This window comes from Arvicanthis niloticus, chromosome 28 (genome assembly GCF_011762505.2).
Source record: "Arvicanthis niloticus isolate mArvNil1 chromosome 28, mArvNil1.pat.X, whole genome shotgun sequence".
Classification (NCBI taxonomy): Eukaryota; Metazoa; Chordata; class Mammalia; order Rodentia; family Muridae; genus Arvicanthis; species Arvicanthis niloticus.
Genome location: NC_133436.1, coordinates 1,727,817 through 1,745,003, shown reverse-complemented (window position 1 = coordinate 1,745,003; position 17,187 = coordinate 1,727,817).

Genomic DNA, 17,187 nt, shown 5'->3' with positions numbered 1-17,187 from the left:
TCCAGCACCATGTCTGCCATGATGATGATGGACTAAACCTCTGAAACTGTAAGTCAGCCCCAAATGTTTTCCTTTAGAAGAGTTGCCCTCATCATGGTGACTCTTCACAGCAATAAAACACTAACTAAAACAGAATTGAAGTCTAGATTTCACACAAAACACAATTCACATCCAAGTTTGTTTGTTGGTTGGTTCATTATAAAAACCCTTTGACTCAACAGCTCAGTGGGAGAATCATCTTTATTCATTCTTAACACCAGGATCACAATGACACAGGTACTTTATCATTTTGGCTTCCCAATATGGGAAATGATAAGCCTAAAGCTACTCTTTTTTTTTTTTTTTTAAAGAATTATTTAGTTGCCAGGCAGTGGAGGTGCATGCCTTTAGTCCCAGCACTTGGGAGGCAGAGGCAGGTGAATTTCTGAGTTCGAGGCCAGCCTGGTCTACAGAGTAAGTTCCAGGACAGCCAGGGCTACACAGAGAAACCCTGTCTCAAAAAACAAACAAACAAACAAACAAACAAACAAACAAAAAAGAATTATTTAGTTTATGTGAGTACACTGTCACTGTTTTCAGGCACACCAGAAGAGGGCATCGGATCCCATTACAGATGGTTGTGAGCTACCATATGGTTGCTGGGAATTGAACTCAAGACCTTTGGAAGAGCAATCTGTGCTCTTAACCTCAGAGCCATCTCCCTAGGCCCCTGAAGTTATTTTTAAAGTTAAGGGTGGCAAGAAATAACTTCTGCCCAGAAGTCTTGGAACAAAGAGGCATGTTTTGAAGACTCCCATACTCGGGAGACCCTTCCTCAAGTCTCAGGAAATCACAACCATCCAAAGATCACAAGAAACCATACCTGGATGCAATCAGCAGAGGTTTTTTAGGAAAGAGAGCAGGCAGCCAGCGGGCTGACTACATACTCGCGCAGGAGTAGAGTTCGAGTAGGGTTGCCAAGGATACATAACATAAGAATAGCAAAAGATTACAGAGAAACCCACCCTGAAAGGTTAATAGCCATGGAAATTACTCAGCACAATCATTTTTCTCAAAAATGTGGTTTTACCATATCACTGCCCTACCCTGTCAACTATTTATTAACTATTTCTCACTAGCTCCAGCCGTAGAGCCACAGCCCTGTCATTGTGGTTTTACCACCCCAATGACTTTCATTCTTTACAGCCAGTTCCTGAAACTGGCCTGGCTTGTTTCAGAGAAAAGTTTCCATGTCCCTAAAAGAACTTTAAAAAGCATCTATATATGTATATATTCTATAAAAATGATTTTTATAAGTTTTCATTCTTCAGTTTTATAGTCTGTAGAAGTGCCCTTGCCCATCTACGTGGTAAGAGACATGGAACAATTAATGGAAAAGTACAGGTCTCCAGATAACGAAGTCAAAGAAAAGTAACCTGAGGATAAGGATTCCTTCTTAGCCCATGTTATTTCACTCTGGTGACTTCTGACAGGATCTAGTCCTTTGCAGGCTTTTGATATGAAGGCTCAGAGCTCCACTGACCAGTAGCCACATTGTACCATCATGACCACTGAGTAGCTCACAACCAAACAGCTTGCTTTATCACAGCAAGAGAGTAAGGAGAGCCAAAAATGTCACAGAATGTTGGGAGCCGACTTTTAGCAGAAAGTGGCTATCAGCTTTGCAGCCATCTTGAGCCATATACCCTGATGTGAGACTTGTTTTTCAACAGCCTACAACAGCTGAAGCACACTCTGATATCCCACATATCTTGTTTTGCTGTTTACTGCCCCCAGCTGCAAGGCGCACGTGGTATCCAAGCCTGCAAGGCATGCAGTTCACGTACTCTCCACACCATACATGCCTATAAGGTGCACGTGCTATCCACGCTATAGACGCCTGTAAGGCTTACGTCATATCAACACCTGTAAGGCGCGTGGTATCCACACGCCTACAAGGCAGGTGGCAAAAGCATATAAATACCCCAGACTTCCCTTCAATAAATGAGACTTGAGACTTGATCAGAACCTCTTCTTGTCTCTTCCCCTTAATCCCCCCCCCTCTCTCTCTCTCTCTCTCTCTCTCTCTCTCTCTCTCTCTCTCTCTCTGTCTCTTGCTAGACCCTGACCCGCAGACCGGAGCGGCAGCTTGGGCCAGGAAACAGTTGCCGCCAAGCGTGAAGTGGAGAGGGCCACAACATTTTTGGCGCCTGAATAACAGAAGGTAGATATCACAGACGGTTATGACAAAGTAATCTTAGCTCTTTTGCTAAATCTCATGCCCAGAGAAAAGCCCATAGATCTAGTACACAAATTTAGCCCATAAAGGGGGTAGAACCAGGAAGTGAGGATTATTGACAGCTACCTCATAAACTGCATACCATATGTAAATGCTATGACAAAATTCTAAGTGTTTTCTGAGTTTCAGTCTCCCTTCCCAAAGCTAGGTGTGACTTTAATTTGGAAGCAAGGTCATGCTGATGGAATTAACTCCATTAAACCTAAATTATATTGGAATACTCGGGTGTGGCTCATGTGTGGCTCAGGAATACTCTTGTGATGGTGCATGTTAGATAACGTGCACCATCTGAGGCAGCTTAAAGAGATGGAAGACAGCAAAAAGAGACAGCAGCATGGTCTTCCATAGACAGGACCATGTTTATTGGCACATATAGTGAGTGGTGGGAGATTGAGATAGCCTTCAAAAAAGATGGCCAGCATCAATAATGGGGTGGAAAAGATTGTAGCTTGTTGCTTACATGTCTTCCTGTAGTCCCTCTCTTCTGGAGTTGCCAAAGTCTAGATATGCCCTTCCCCCAGTGTTGAGCAGGCCTGAAAGAGTTGTTTACCAAGGTAGACCAAAACTATAGGACCCAGGAGGCTTGGTGGCCTGCAGTCTACCACAGGAGCTAAGAAGAGTAGACCGCCTGCTGAGCTTGCCTTGAGATACCTCTGAGCTGCAATCCCCTCACCCACACCAGCTGAAGTGGGAAGGCATTCTGGTGGTGGGGGTGGGGTTTCCCCTTTATATTTGAAAGCAGAATATTAAACTTCCGGCTTTGGTCAGAATATGTTGTCTTGGCCCCATGTTTTCTCTCGCCCTCCATTCCCTTTTCATTCCCAGCCTCCCTTTCAGGTGAACCTGGTTATCCATAGCCGCTGGCGGTTAGACAGGTGTCTTAGCAGATAACAAGACTATTTGTAATCTTGTAGGAACCCTGTTTTATAGGGGAGACACTACATTATTCCAAACTTAAGGGGATATAAAAAGAACAGGGAATTGGGGGCAGGGTTGGAGATTCTTCTGTAGCTGCTTCCTGTTGAGGAATGTCATTGCTGGAGGTGGGTAGTTCTGGGTCAGTGGAAGAGGGGTCCTCTGGCCACTTAGCAGGTGGAGAGTTTTAACTTGATTGGCTGTGATGAATCATACTATTGTTGACCTACATTCCTGGGGAGAAGGACGGGGGGGGGGAAGAGTTGGATAGCTCATGGCTCATTAGTACTTACCATGCCTACAAACAGTTCTGAGCACATTAAAGAATTTGATCATTTGTAAGGTGACTAACCATTAACTTGTACGTCTTAGTTATCTTTAACAGATTATAATAAGTTAGTAACCCCATTTCTAGCTGTTTATCAACAGGTTCCCCCTAAAAAAGATGAGTCAGCCAGGGGAGGGAATGAGTCCGGCAGGGAATAGGTGATTTGGGCAATCTCCCAGCTCTGACTGACTGGCAATCAAGTGCTTCTTTGTTTATACAGATTTCACAAAACAAAGACAGACTAATGATTATCCATGAAGTACAGATTATGTGTTTGATTTTACATTATATGTTCAGGGTTACAAGTTCAGTTACAATTAGAAATTACAAATAGAACAGATTTTATTTTATATTTATTTATTTATTTTGGTTTTTTCGAGACAGGGTTTCTCTGTGTAGCCCTGGCTGTCCTGGAACTCACTCTGTAGACCAGGCTGGCCTCGAAGTCAGAAATCCACCTGCCTCTGCCTCCCATGTGCTAGAACTAAAGGCATGCACCACCACCTCCAGGCACCTGATTTTATTTTTATTATCAGTCCTATAACTCCAATTTAAAGAATCTAAAGAATGTTTCCTCCAAAGCAAACACATTTATGACAGCCTGCTTTTAGGTTGGCAGTGTTTGTAGTTTGAAAGCACTCCAGACAAACAGAAAATATCTGAACCAAATTTTCTATGAATAGCAAATACTAATACCTAACTTTTTTTTAATGTAATGTCTTTTGCTATATGTTTCATCACCTATGCAATAAAGTAGGAAAAGTTTATTTCAGTCAATCTATCATATTTCCCGAATTCTATTCCTCCAGGGGTGTACCCTGTACGACTGCCTTTCTTTAAACTACATTTTCAGAGATGTCTAAGTATATAATAAAAGGAGGCCCTGAATCTGTAACCTATTCTCCTGACCAGTCAGAGTTTGTCAGTTGTCTCTGCTTACCCTTCACCAAGTATACTGTTTGAGTTAGCTCAGGGACAGATGCCCCAAGATTCCTGGAGTAATGGCCTCACCTAGCTCTGTGCTTAAGGTTCTCCAGGGCATAAGGAAGACTCCAAATAGGCCCAGATAAAGTTAATTTTAGGATTTTCCTAGAAAGACTCAGACATAATTTTCTCAGGAAAAGACATTAAAACTAATCATAATGCAGAATATCCCCAGGAGTGCAACACACAGAGACTGAAACCCCAAAATGAGAGACAGAAAGACAGTGATTGCAGCTTTTGACTCAGCTTGGTGTAAGAGTATCAAACAGTGGTGCTGGCTTCAGGACTCTCCCTGATTCCAGTGGATATGGCTGAACCGATTTTTTTTTTTTTTTTTTGTGGGTGGTGGTGGTGGTGGTGGCGGCGGCGGTGGTTAAGACAGGGTTTCTCTGTATAGTCTTGACTGTCCCAGAATTCTGTAGACCAGCCTGGCCTAGAACTCAGAGATTCTTCTGCTTCTGCCTCCTGAGTATTAGGATTAAAGGAATGTGCCACCACCAATTAGCAGGTTACTAACTTCTATAAAATTAGGATTTGATTTTGCTATAAGGAATCTTCCAGAGATGACCACTCAGAATTTTTAGCCAGTTGTAAGTCCATCTGGTTGTAACTACATCTAGGCATTCAGGGACCTAGGTGTAGCCCCAAGTATTCAGAACACAGGGGTTTTTAAAGGCAGAAACCACACCTTGGCATCTTGTTCTGTAGCTTTGAGGAAGGGTGAGGGGCACGTCCTGTAAGCAAGCAATTTGACAGAAGTTAGCTAGGACATCCTGACCTTGGGTTCCTAGAACAGAGTTGGGTAACTTTCTATGGGACTTTCTATCAAGGATATAAAATTCTAGTTAAACCTTAAATGGCCTCAGCAAAAATACAAGACCAAGGAACTTTTGCACTGTCTTACCCTGTTATAATTTTACCCCTGTTAAGTTTAAGGCTTAAAATGGTATTTTTTTGAGTTGAAGATGCTTTGGTATAAAAATAAATTTTAAACTATAAATACAGTCCACAGAGAGACTGGGAACTTCATTTTCCTGACCTTTTTATGGTGTACTTTTACAAGATATCGTGGTTTTTTATATGATTCATTTTATCCAAATAGCTAAAGTTAACAAAGAAATAAGCATTTAGATAGACATCTTTAAGTCAGTTTCTGTTAGCCTTGAACAGACCTTTAAAACCTTAGGAATTTATAAACCGTAATCAGCAAGCATATGTCATCCATAAATCCTATTTTCCTTAAACCTTGTTCATGGTTTTGCCCGTATAGATTTTTTTTTTCACTTTTGGACAAAAACCATCATATAAAAAATATCATATAAAAATTATTATTGAAAATATAGGCTTGGTAAATAAACTATCTTGGAGGAGGCCTTAGTATAACGAGAGAGAGAGAGAGAGAGAGAGAGAGAGAGAGAGAGAGAGAGAGAGAGAGAATGATAACCAGATGGGTCAGTAGGACTAGGAAGTTCTATAGTTGCTACTATAAATTGGTTTATGCCATATGGTCACATTAACTAAGATGGCAGTGAAGTCACATGGCATTTACCTTCTTCTGCAAATATGGCAGCTAACCACATGGTTGCTTCCATTCTGATGAAGTCAGCAGCCAAGATGGAAATTTTCTTAAAGTGAGCCCATCAGTCACACCCATCCCCCTACCCCTTTTTAAAACATCTATTTTCCTAAAAAGGTCATCTTAGTTAGGGTTTCTATGGCTGCAATGAAACACTATGACCATAAGCAAGTTGGGGAGGAAGGGTATATTCAGCTTACACTTCCACATTGCTGTTCACTAGAACTCAAGCAGGGTAGCAACCTGGAAGCAGGAGCTGATGTAGAGGCCATGGAAGGGCGGTGGGGTGGCTGGTTATTGGCTTGCTTTCCCAGGCTTTCTTATTCTGTTTACTTATAGAACACAGGACTACCAGCCCAGGGATGGCACACCTCCAAAGGGATGTCCTCCCTACCCCCATCACTAATTGAGAAAATGCCTTACTTCTGGGTCTCATGAAGGCATTTCTTCAACTGATCCTTTCTCTGTGATGACACAAAACCAGACAGTATAAGTTTTGTTTATTATCCATACCCAGAATACATTTGAATCTCTGTAAGACTAAATCCAATGATCTATAACCAGTTTGTGTGTATGTTTAACTATTTGGGCTTTTCTATATTCAACCCAGTTCCTAAATAATGACACATAGGCACATTTATTTATGAATTAATTCCTAGGCCTTAATACCATTTACTATTCTATGTCTGCCACGAGGTTACCTCTCCTCAGTTTTATACAACAAACTTCCTCCACATGTTGGTGGTGAATATTCCCACATGTCTCTATCCCAGAGTTCCTAATTCTGGTGGATGTTCCACGCTTACTGTCACCTGCCTTGCTGTAGCCATGCAGCTCTTTATTGATAGGTGATGTTCTTACACAGTGCATAAGAGAGTCTCCCTACATGTGTGTCTTCAGATAGGGGTAGACAACTTGAAAAGCTGAACAAGCTTTTTTTTTTTTTTTTTTTTTTTTTTTTATCCTCCTCCTTTATAAAGATATGTCCTGGATCTGTTCAGGCTTGGTGGTACAGGTTTTTTTTTTTTTATCCTCCTCCTTTATAAAGATATGTCCTGGATCTGTACAGGCTTGGTGTTCAGGCTTAAGCTTAGAGTCCTATCCTATCTTGGTTAAGAATTGTAAAGAGATGAGCAAAATTATCCAGACTTAGCAGGCATTCTAGTTCTGGGTGTGGTTGTAAACCAGAACTGGAATGTCATTGAATCTCAAGACATTGTTGTTCATCACCAAAGGAAGTCAGGACTGGAACTCATGCAGGGCAGGAAGCAGGGAGCTGATGCAGAGGCCATGGAGGGTGCTGCTTACTGGCTTGCTTCTCATGGCTTGCTCAGCTTGCTTTCTTATAGAACACATGACCACCAGCCCATGGATGGCACCACCAACAATGAGCTGGGCCCTCCCCATCAATGACTAATTGAGAAAATGCCTTACAGCTGGATCTTATGGAGGCATTTCCTCAAAGGAGTCTCCGTTCTTTGCAGTAACTCCAGCTTTCGTCAACACACAGAACCAGCCAGTACAGTCACCTTGTCCTGGTGTTTTCACTATGTTGCATGCATGGTCTGCGAAATGAAGTGTGGCCTCCCACATAGAAGGTCAGACTGTGTCAGAGCTATACTGAGGTGAAGACCCCCCAGACTTGGGAGACCCTTCCTCAAGTCTCAGGAAATCACGACCACCCAAAAATCACAAGAAACCATACCTGGATGCAATCAGCAGAGGTTTATTGGGGAGAGTTGGCTAGTCAACGGTCAAAACTGCTCATCCACGAAGGAACAGAATTTTGACAAAAGGCCAGCAAGCCAAGCTGAGGTTTTTTTTTGGTTTTTTTTTTTTTTTTTTTTTTTTTTTTTTTTTTTGTTGTTGTTGTTTTTTTATAGCATGGGGTGGGGAAAGGAAGGAATTTTTTCGAAGTTACACATGATTGATTGCATTTTCACGCAGTTACACATGATTGGTTGTTTTACAAATTTTGAACATCAGTAGGCTGTAACACTGGGAAAACCTCAAGGGGGGTGGTAACCAAGAACATTGGAACATTTTAGAGGAACCCACCCTAAATGATTTAGAGCCACGTGAAAATCACTCTGCACACTCATTCTTCTAAAAAATGTAGTTTTACCATGTCACTGTGCCCTACCCTGTCATTACCAACTATTTCAGGTTAAATATTTTTCACTTTCTCCAGTCACAGCCCCACCCAGATGACTTGTATCTTTTTTGTGGTCAGGAATGTGTCTTCCTGCTTTGGGCTTTTCCCACCCACAGGTGGGTCTACTCCCTGAGGCTTGAGGAATGTAATCCAGCAAGAGTCCTCTGATTCAGGGATAATGTCCTCCACCTGGAATGTGTCCTGGGGCATTGAAGGCCTGAAATCCTATTTTCAGTTCCGAGTTCTGGAACTTGCACTCGTTCTGCTCAGGTCTAAGGACAAAGAAAAAGCCTGCATATTTTTCACAAAATGGTCTTTATAATTTTTCACTCTACAGAGGTAAGTGAGAGTTGGAAAGAAATGGAAAATAAAGAGACATGGCTGCCTCAGAGAAATGGTGGCCCTACTAGCCCACTTGTCCCAGGATCCTCAAGCATATGAGAGCCAGAGAAGTAGGTGACTAGTGGGTTCAAATTTCCTTCCTGTGTCTTGGTACCATACATTAGATTTCTAAGGCAGTTTAAAGAGACAGAAGACAGAAAAAGAGACAGCGGCCTGATCTTTGATAGACCCGACTCAGTCTATGAAGACACACCTTGCTGTTTGAGACTACCCGTGGAAAGAAATGGCCGTGACCTTTTATGGGGTAGAAGTGGCTGCAACTGTAGCATACATTTCAGATTGTCTGTAATCTTGTAGGAAACCAGCTTAACAGGAGAGACACTCTATCAGTACATGCCTTTAATCCTAGTATTTGGGAGGCAAAAGCAGGTGGCTATCTGTGAGTTGAAGTCCAGCCAGGGCTACATAGTGAAATCCTGTCAGAAAAAAAAAAAAAAAAAAAAAAAAAAAAAAAAACTGTCTTGAAAATGGCATTTATCAACCAGTAGAGGTAAGAAAGGTGTGATGAATGTGTTTCTCTTTCCATAATCTATTGGAACCTTGTGTAGTACCAGGGAACTGTGAGTGATTTCCAAAAAACACAGACAGGAGCCAATCTGATGCAACTCACAGCAGGGTTTTTATTCTATTTGAGTTAGCTCACCTCCCCCCTCCCCCCAACACACCACCATCACAAAGAACAGTTTTGATGGTGGTGGAGCCCCAAATATCTATCAGGGCAAGGTTTTATAGTAAGCAGCAGGTGTGTGTGTGTGTGTGTGTGTGTGTGTGTGCAAGCATCTAATTGGAAAGCTACTGTGGCCTTTAACATAATTGGTTGGTGCTGGAGTCATATCATAAACGTAATTTCTGCTCCCCTCTGCATTGGTTGTCGTTAGGCAGAGGGTGGGCTTGTAACCTGGGGGTGCAGGTTTGTTGGATAACCTGAATAACCTGGAGACACTGGTCTTGTTGGGGATTAGCCTAGAGACTGGAGATAGGCGCGGGTACCAGCCTGTTAGTTTTACCTGAATTTAAACTTAGGTCAGGTTCTCTAAAATGGAGTCTAAACTTAAAAGATTTGGCCTCTCACTGGCATAACTAAAGCTTTGGGTTGAAAATACATTGACATGTTACTTTTTTACTTTCCTGTTCGACTGGATGGTTCTTTTCCAGGTAGTCTTAAGTGGGATTGCTCACAAGTGTTGGGAGCCGACTTTTAGCAGAAAGCGGCTATCAGCTTTGCAGCCATCTCGAGCCATATACCCTGACGTGAGACTTGTTTTTCAACAGCCTACAACAGCTGAAGCACACTCTGATATCCCACATATTTTGTGTTGCTGTTTACTGCCCCCAGCTGCAAGGCACGTGGTATCCATGCCTGCAAGGCACACAGTGCACGTGCTGTCCACACTATACACGCCTGTAAGGCTTAAGTCATATCCACACCTGCAAGGCACGTGATATCCACGAGCCTACAGGCACGTGGCAAAAGCCTATAAATACCCCAGATTTCCCTTCAATACAGAGACAAGGAAGAATACGGGAGACAATGAGAGAGACAATAAAAGAGAGAGACACACAATAAAGAGACTTGAGACTTAATCAGAACCTCTGTCCTGTCTCCATTCTTCGAGTCTCTTCCCCTTTATATTCTCTCTCTCTCTCTCTCTCTCTCTCTCTCTCTCTCTCTCTCTCTCTCTCTCTCCCCTGACCCGCAGACCAGAGCAGCAGCTTGGGCTGGGAAACAGTGGCCGTCAAGCGTGGAGTGGAGAGGGCTGCAACAACAAGGATGCATTCACAAGGAGAAACTGACTGGCACACTTTTTATCTTCCATGTGACCTCCCTCTTCATACAATTTTTCACACCACAAGCTGTTCTACAGGGATTTTCTCTCAAGCAATAGGATCCAGAACTTTTTAACAGTGTGATTTCTGGATTTCCATATGGAGGTTTTCAAGAAAAGTACCTTGGATGTGTAAGCCCTTGAGAGGCCTTGCTTACCACATGACCAATCCCATCATTGTAGAGAAATTAATATTGAGAGGCAAAGTTTGGGAGCAGCAGAACACATCAGCCTGCTGCAGGCACCGATTCATAGCCATGTATAAACCTTCTCTAGAACAAGTAAGATGGTGCCAAAGAACTGGCTCAGTAGGGGGCATCTTTAGTCCCACCGGAACTGTTTCGTTGTTCCTAAAGGAACAACGAAAGCAGAGTGGAACCTGACTTGTTATCCTTGTGGGTCCCATGCCGCGTCAGCCGTGCCCGGCCCTGTCTTACAGTGAGAGTTTAGAAACAATGGTAGCCATTTTAATGAGCAAAGGAAGCATAGATAAACCCTGATCTCAGAAGTACCCATTTCAATCAACCTCGAAGCCCTAGGAAACGGAGTCATAGATTAAGATGATCATTCCTTTGACAACACACAGGCAGCGTCACTGTCACTGTCACTGGGACAAGTGCATGCTAATCACATTTTATTGGCATTTTATCCATGAAATTGCCACCTGGAAGTCAATGGTAACTTTACTTTGAGACCAGTTCTAACTACGAATGACTCAATTCTGTGTATTTGTTTTCTGAAGCGAATTCTTTTGAGGAGATCCATATGCAGCTTTACTTTTTATCTTTTCAGACAGAATCTCACCCTGAATCCTCAACTAGCCTGAAACTCACTATGTAGTCCAAACTGGCCTCAAACTCACAAGATATCCTCTTGCTTCTGCCTTGTGGGTGCGGGGATTAAAGGTGCACACCACCAAGTCCAGTCTCCATTTTTCTGTCGCTTTCACCTGCCATTCTTGAGATGAAAAAGAAGGATCATTTTGAAATGAAGAGCTATCATTGTATGACAACCAAATTATATGCAATGTTCAATTACACCACTCTGAAGTCTTTGTCGTAAGTCATGGACAGCTCCCAATATAAATATTTACAGTTAATTTTGGAAATTCTCATAATTGACTATATTAGTATGAAAATACATTAATAAATTTATATTTGTAGTAAAAGTTACAAAGTTATTTTAAAAGATTTATCTGTTTTTATTTTATGAATATTTTTCCTGCATGTAAATAGACGCACCAGTTGCAAGCCCTGTGCCCTCAGAGTCTTAGAGAGGGTGCCTGATGCCTAGAAACTGTGGTTATGGATGGTTGTAAGTCGTCATGTGTGTACTGGGATTGAACCTGAGTCCTCTGAAAGAGCTCAAGTACTCTAAACCACGGAGATATCTTTCTAGCTCCCTAAAACAATTTTTAATAATTTTTTAAGTGGGCCAAGGGAAAGATGTTATATCGTTGTGGAAGTCAGTTAGGGGTTTCTTATTTACCCAAGACTTTTCCAAAGCCATTTTCATATGACAAGACTATTTTATCCAATCCAAAAACTTAATATATTTTATCTTTTTTTTTTTTTTTTTTTTTTTTTTTGCTGTTGTTTTGTTTTTGAGACAGGATTTCTCTGTGTAGCCCTTGGCTGTCCTGGAACTCACTCTGTAGATCAAGCTGGCCTTGAACCCAGAAATCCACCTGCCTCTGCCTTCCAAGTGCAGGGATTAAAGGCGTGCACCACCCCTGCCTGGCCAATATATTTTATCTTAAGACCTCTTTCCATTCAGAATTTTTCTCTATCTATATAACTTGCACATACTGTATAATGGCATTACTTGCATATCTCTTCCAGGAGAGTGACACGGGAGTAGCTATGGCAGTTTCAGAATCTAGTAAGAAAGAGTTAACTCAAAGATACATTTATTTTGGACTTTATGGGGGATTGTTTCTGTGAGTTGCAGTCAGTTCAATATATTGAGGTTATTGTCAATCATCCCAGTAGAAGAAAGGCTTTTGGAAATGCATCTTTGAGCCATTTATAATAATATTTTCAGCATTTGGGAGGCTGAAACAGAAGGATCACCAAGAGTTTGAGGTCAGATTACACTGTGCACCCTGAGTCTATATCAAAACCAAAACTGAATCTTGCTGATAAGATGGTGTGCCCGATGATACCAGAACTCAGGAGGCTGAGGCCGGGGGATCTTGAGTTTAAATCTAACTTAGTTGACACAGCAAGGTCCCATCTCAAAACAATAACAAAAACAAAAACTAATCACATTTCAAATATCTGCAAAAGAAACAATAAGCCTGGTTTGTGTAGCTGAGGAGCTATTGATAGTTGGTGGTTTCTGGGGGAAGGAAAGTCAGTTTTCTTTAAAAGTGTGGCCCTGGTATGTCAACCATGTTCCAGTGGATGGCCCCACCCCCTTGAGTATCAGAAGTGGGACCCATGGACTATTAAAAAGAGAGGACATAAGGTAGGAAGAGGCATGAGAGTGGGGAGTTAGAGTGAGGAGTAGAGGGTGAAGATAATAAAAATACACAGTATGCACATATTAAATTATCAAAAAATAATAAAAATATTATTTTAAGACATACTACCTAGATTCCGTGGCCAAACCAAGTTGAAAACAAATTACCCATCGCCCTTGATTAACACACCACGTGTCATATCCTACTCATCTATAGAAGGTGAATCTTATGATGCTTCATGCCAAAATTAATCAGTTAAGAACTGGGAGATGAAAACCTTATCAGACGGAAGAAGATTGAACCAGGGCTTGGTTCTAACACAGAACATAGAGAATTTACCTCTGCCCATTTCCTCCTTCCCCCAGGTGCTGGTAGGATGACCGTGTTCTGAAGTCACAGATGGGATCACAGTTCCACAGTGAGCAACACGGCAACCTTTTAGCCACAGCCTCGGAGGCCCCACGCTCTCTGTGGAAGGATAAATGTGCTAGAAAATGCAGGAATTGGGCTGAAGATATAACCCAGTGATGGAGTGTTTGCCTAGCATGCATGAAGCCTTAGGTTCAATTCCAGGAAGAGGAGGAGAGGAAAGGAACAGGGAAGAGAGGAAAGAAGATTGAACCAAACAGTCAAATTCTGCCGGTGGGAATGTGTTGGGGTCCAGCTGATCAAGAATCCTGAGAAAATCCAGGCCTCTATATCCTATCTGCTTTTGGTTGTCAAAGAAGCCAGTGTGTTGAGAACCGCAGTAGTCCCACGTTCGGGCGCCAAAAATGTTGGGGCCTCTCCACTCCACGCTTGGCGGCCACTGTTTCCCTGCCCAAGCTGGGCCACTGTTTCCCTGCCCAAGCTGCCGCTCCAGTCCGCAGGTCGGCGGGTCGGGGTTCAGCAAGAGAGAGAGTGAGGATGGACTCGAAGAATGGAGGAGACTAGACAGTGTGATTCAATCCCGTTTATTCTTCAGTCTCTCTTCCAAGTGTCTAAGTCCCAAGTCTTGAGTTCCTAGTTCCTAGTTGTACTCAATTTCTTCTCTTCCGAGTGTCTAATGTCTACTCCTACTCCTAGTGTCTGAATCTCTGTTACTCCAAATTGTTCTCTAAGTTGTACTCTAAAGTGTCTGATTCTCTCTCATCTCTCTTCTGTCTGCCTCTCGCCTTTATATGTCTCACTTCTAAGCCATGCCCTTAGGTCTTATCTCTAAATCTGATCTCTAAGTCACGCTCTTAAGTCACATACCTTTAATCTCACACACCTTTAATCTCACACACCCAAGGAAAGTCCTGGGTATCCAAAGCAAGATGTTATCAGAGTGTGCTCAGTTGTTGTAGGCTATTGTAATCCAAGTCTCATGTCAGGGTATATGGCTCAAGATGGCTGCAAAAAGCTGATAGCTGCTTTCTGCTAAAAGTCGGCCTCCAACACCAATGTCTCTCCTTCTTCTATGTAAGGTATACAAAGGCAAGTACAGCCCAAGATTGTAAATATTAATGGTGAATACACAGTGGTAATAAATTTCATATGCATGAAAAAGGATAGCAAGATTTTGAGCTATTAAAAAAAAAAAACCAATAGATTATTTTGAACTCGATTTTTCCAAGTCTTTAGAAAATTCCAGAAAAGCAGTCATCACATCCACTCTAGTCCGTTCCCTGGTAGACCTAATATCCCATAGCCCCATTTTATACCATTAGGTGAGATTTAGAGGAAGGTCATGAAATAGGAAAATCTTTGATAAATCTTCTCGGGCGACAAATTGTAATTAGTATCTCTGCAAGATGTATTACTAAGTACGAACTATCACTTCAAGTTCCACTGTTCTTGTTAAACAACCATGGGCTTTTAATTTAGGTTCCCTCTGACAAACCTTTCTCATGTGACTCAGGAGTGAGAAATGTTCTATCCATCCAGCATTGCCTCCTGCTAGACTTGACTGCCACTGTTGAAGTGACTGTCCAACGGGTGGTGGTGGCGCACGACTTTAATCCCAGCACTTGGGAGGCAGAGGCAGGCGGATTTCTGAGTTTGAGGCCAGCCTGGTCTACAGAGTGAGTTCCAGGACAGCCAGGGCTACACAGAGAAACCCTGTCCCGAAGGAAAAAAAAAAAAAAAAAGTGACTGTCTACATACCCCTTTCTCCTGTACTTTGTTTGCTCTCCCATTTATGTCCTATTGACTAACTCCAAACTACAACTAATAACCTCATCCAAACACCAGTTAACGTCCAGTCCTTTGAGAATAAGAGTATAGCCACCAAGACTGCATAAAAACATTCCAAATTTCTGCCGGTGGTTTTAAAACCATTCTCCTTTAAAACATTCTTTTGAAGTTGATAAAAGGCATTCATCTTAACTAGTAAAATTTGGCATTAGAACTAATTTTCCAACCTATGTATATTTAAAAGTGCAGTTAGTTGGGCTGCCAAGCTGGCTCAGTGCATAAGGGTGCTTGTGACTAAACCTGCCAACCTGAGTTCAACTCCCAGGACACACCACAGACTGAAAGACCAGAATGAACAGGTAGTCCACTGGTGGATATCCAAACATATACATGCACATACAAATTAACTAATTAATTGAAATATTTAAAAATTTAATAGTAGAAAATGTTTACCTATCTAGTACCCACTAGATGATGAAAATGAATGTCAATCAATGAATATTAATTTAAAAATTTAAACTTTAGCTTAAGTTTTGGTGGGCACTAGCTGTCACTAAGTTTAAGACCAGCATTCTCGTCTGTTCGGAAGATAATAAGTTAGTGCTTCAACACTGAATACTCAGGATGTAGGTTAAAGATAAGTTTGCAATACCTCTATTGGCTAAGGTATGTGCACAAATGGAGTTTCCTTTTTAAAAAGATTTTATTTATTTTAATTATGTGGAGGGTAGGTGCATGCACATGAGTGGATTTATTTTAAATTAACTTTAAACATATATTTTCTTTTCATTATGCAGAGGGTGGGTGCGTACACCTGAATGGAAATGTGTGGAGAGGCTTGGAAAGCAGCAAATACCCTGTTCCAGGAAGCCATGAGTCCAACTCTGTCCCTCTTCAAAACCAGCAAGCACTCTTAACTGCTGAGCCATTTCTTAAGCTCCTGAAAATGAAATTTCTTGAGTATCAATCCTGAGTTTTGACATTCTCACCAAAGCATCACCATTGCATGTGTCAGCACAGATACAATTAGCTTTCCAAACATACTGTCCTTGCTCCTTCTAGAAATGCAAGCACAGTGGTGCCTTTCATTATTAGATCTACCAGCCTCTATCCCCCCATCATTTCCACACAATGTCTGTCCTAGCTGCTGTCTTTTTATCGGGATCATCTTGCCTTTCTTCTTAAATGACTTTGTTTATAAACTTTAGAGTATGACTTGGAACCGGTCCCCAAAGGGGACTTTCAGTCAGAATGAGGAAGAAACTGTTAGCCCAGATAAGGAAACCCCAAGAAGGTTAGAAAATTCCCCAGCTGGTGCCAGCAGAGGTACATGATGACACCCAAAATTATTTAAGACCCCACTTGCTTTAATCGTAGCATTACATAAGGAAAATGGGACTTTTGTGTGTACGATCCTGAATTAACTCAGGCTATTTGCACTAACAGACACATTGAACATCACAATAGAAATTAATTCCAGGTAAATAAAATTAAAGTATTATTTTCTGTGTTTGTGAGCAATACTATCACCTCTATATTTTAGGAGAGGAACAAGACTGAGGGCAGAAGAGATGGCTCAGTGGGAAAAGACACCTGCCACCAAGCATCACAGCCTGAGCCTAAGGAACATTTGGGCAAAGAAGGAATGACCAAGACATCTTTTTCTCTCAATAAAAATATTCTGTGTAAAAAGTAAGAGTCTAAACATCAATCAAACGTGCTTGTCCTGTGATGATATCCCCTTCTGTGTCTTCCATCTCCCCCAGGAGATCTCCTGGAACTTGAATTATTAGAATAATTTATTTTTCTTAATATTCAGGCTCCCGTTTGTTGTGAGGGAATAATACAAATATATCAAAATAAAAAAGTGTCGTATTCAAAGATACATTGCTTGAGATTCAATATCCTATTACCAAAGCCAAGGAAAGCCTAGCTTTTCTCCTGTATATATATATAGTTAATTTCTCCTCCCCCACAGTAAAAATATATCTCAGTTCCTCAGTTCTGTGGCTGAGCAAGAAGTGAGTCACAGTGACACAGAAATTCAAATCATCCTGAATAAATACATGAGGAAAATGATTGTTTCAGATTTTCCTAAACCC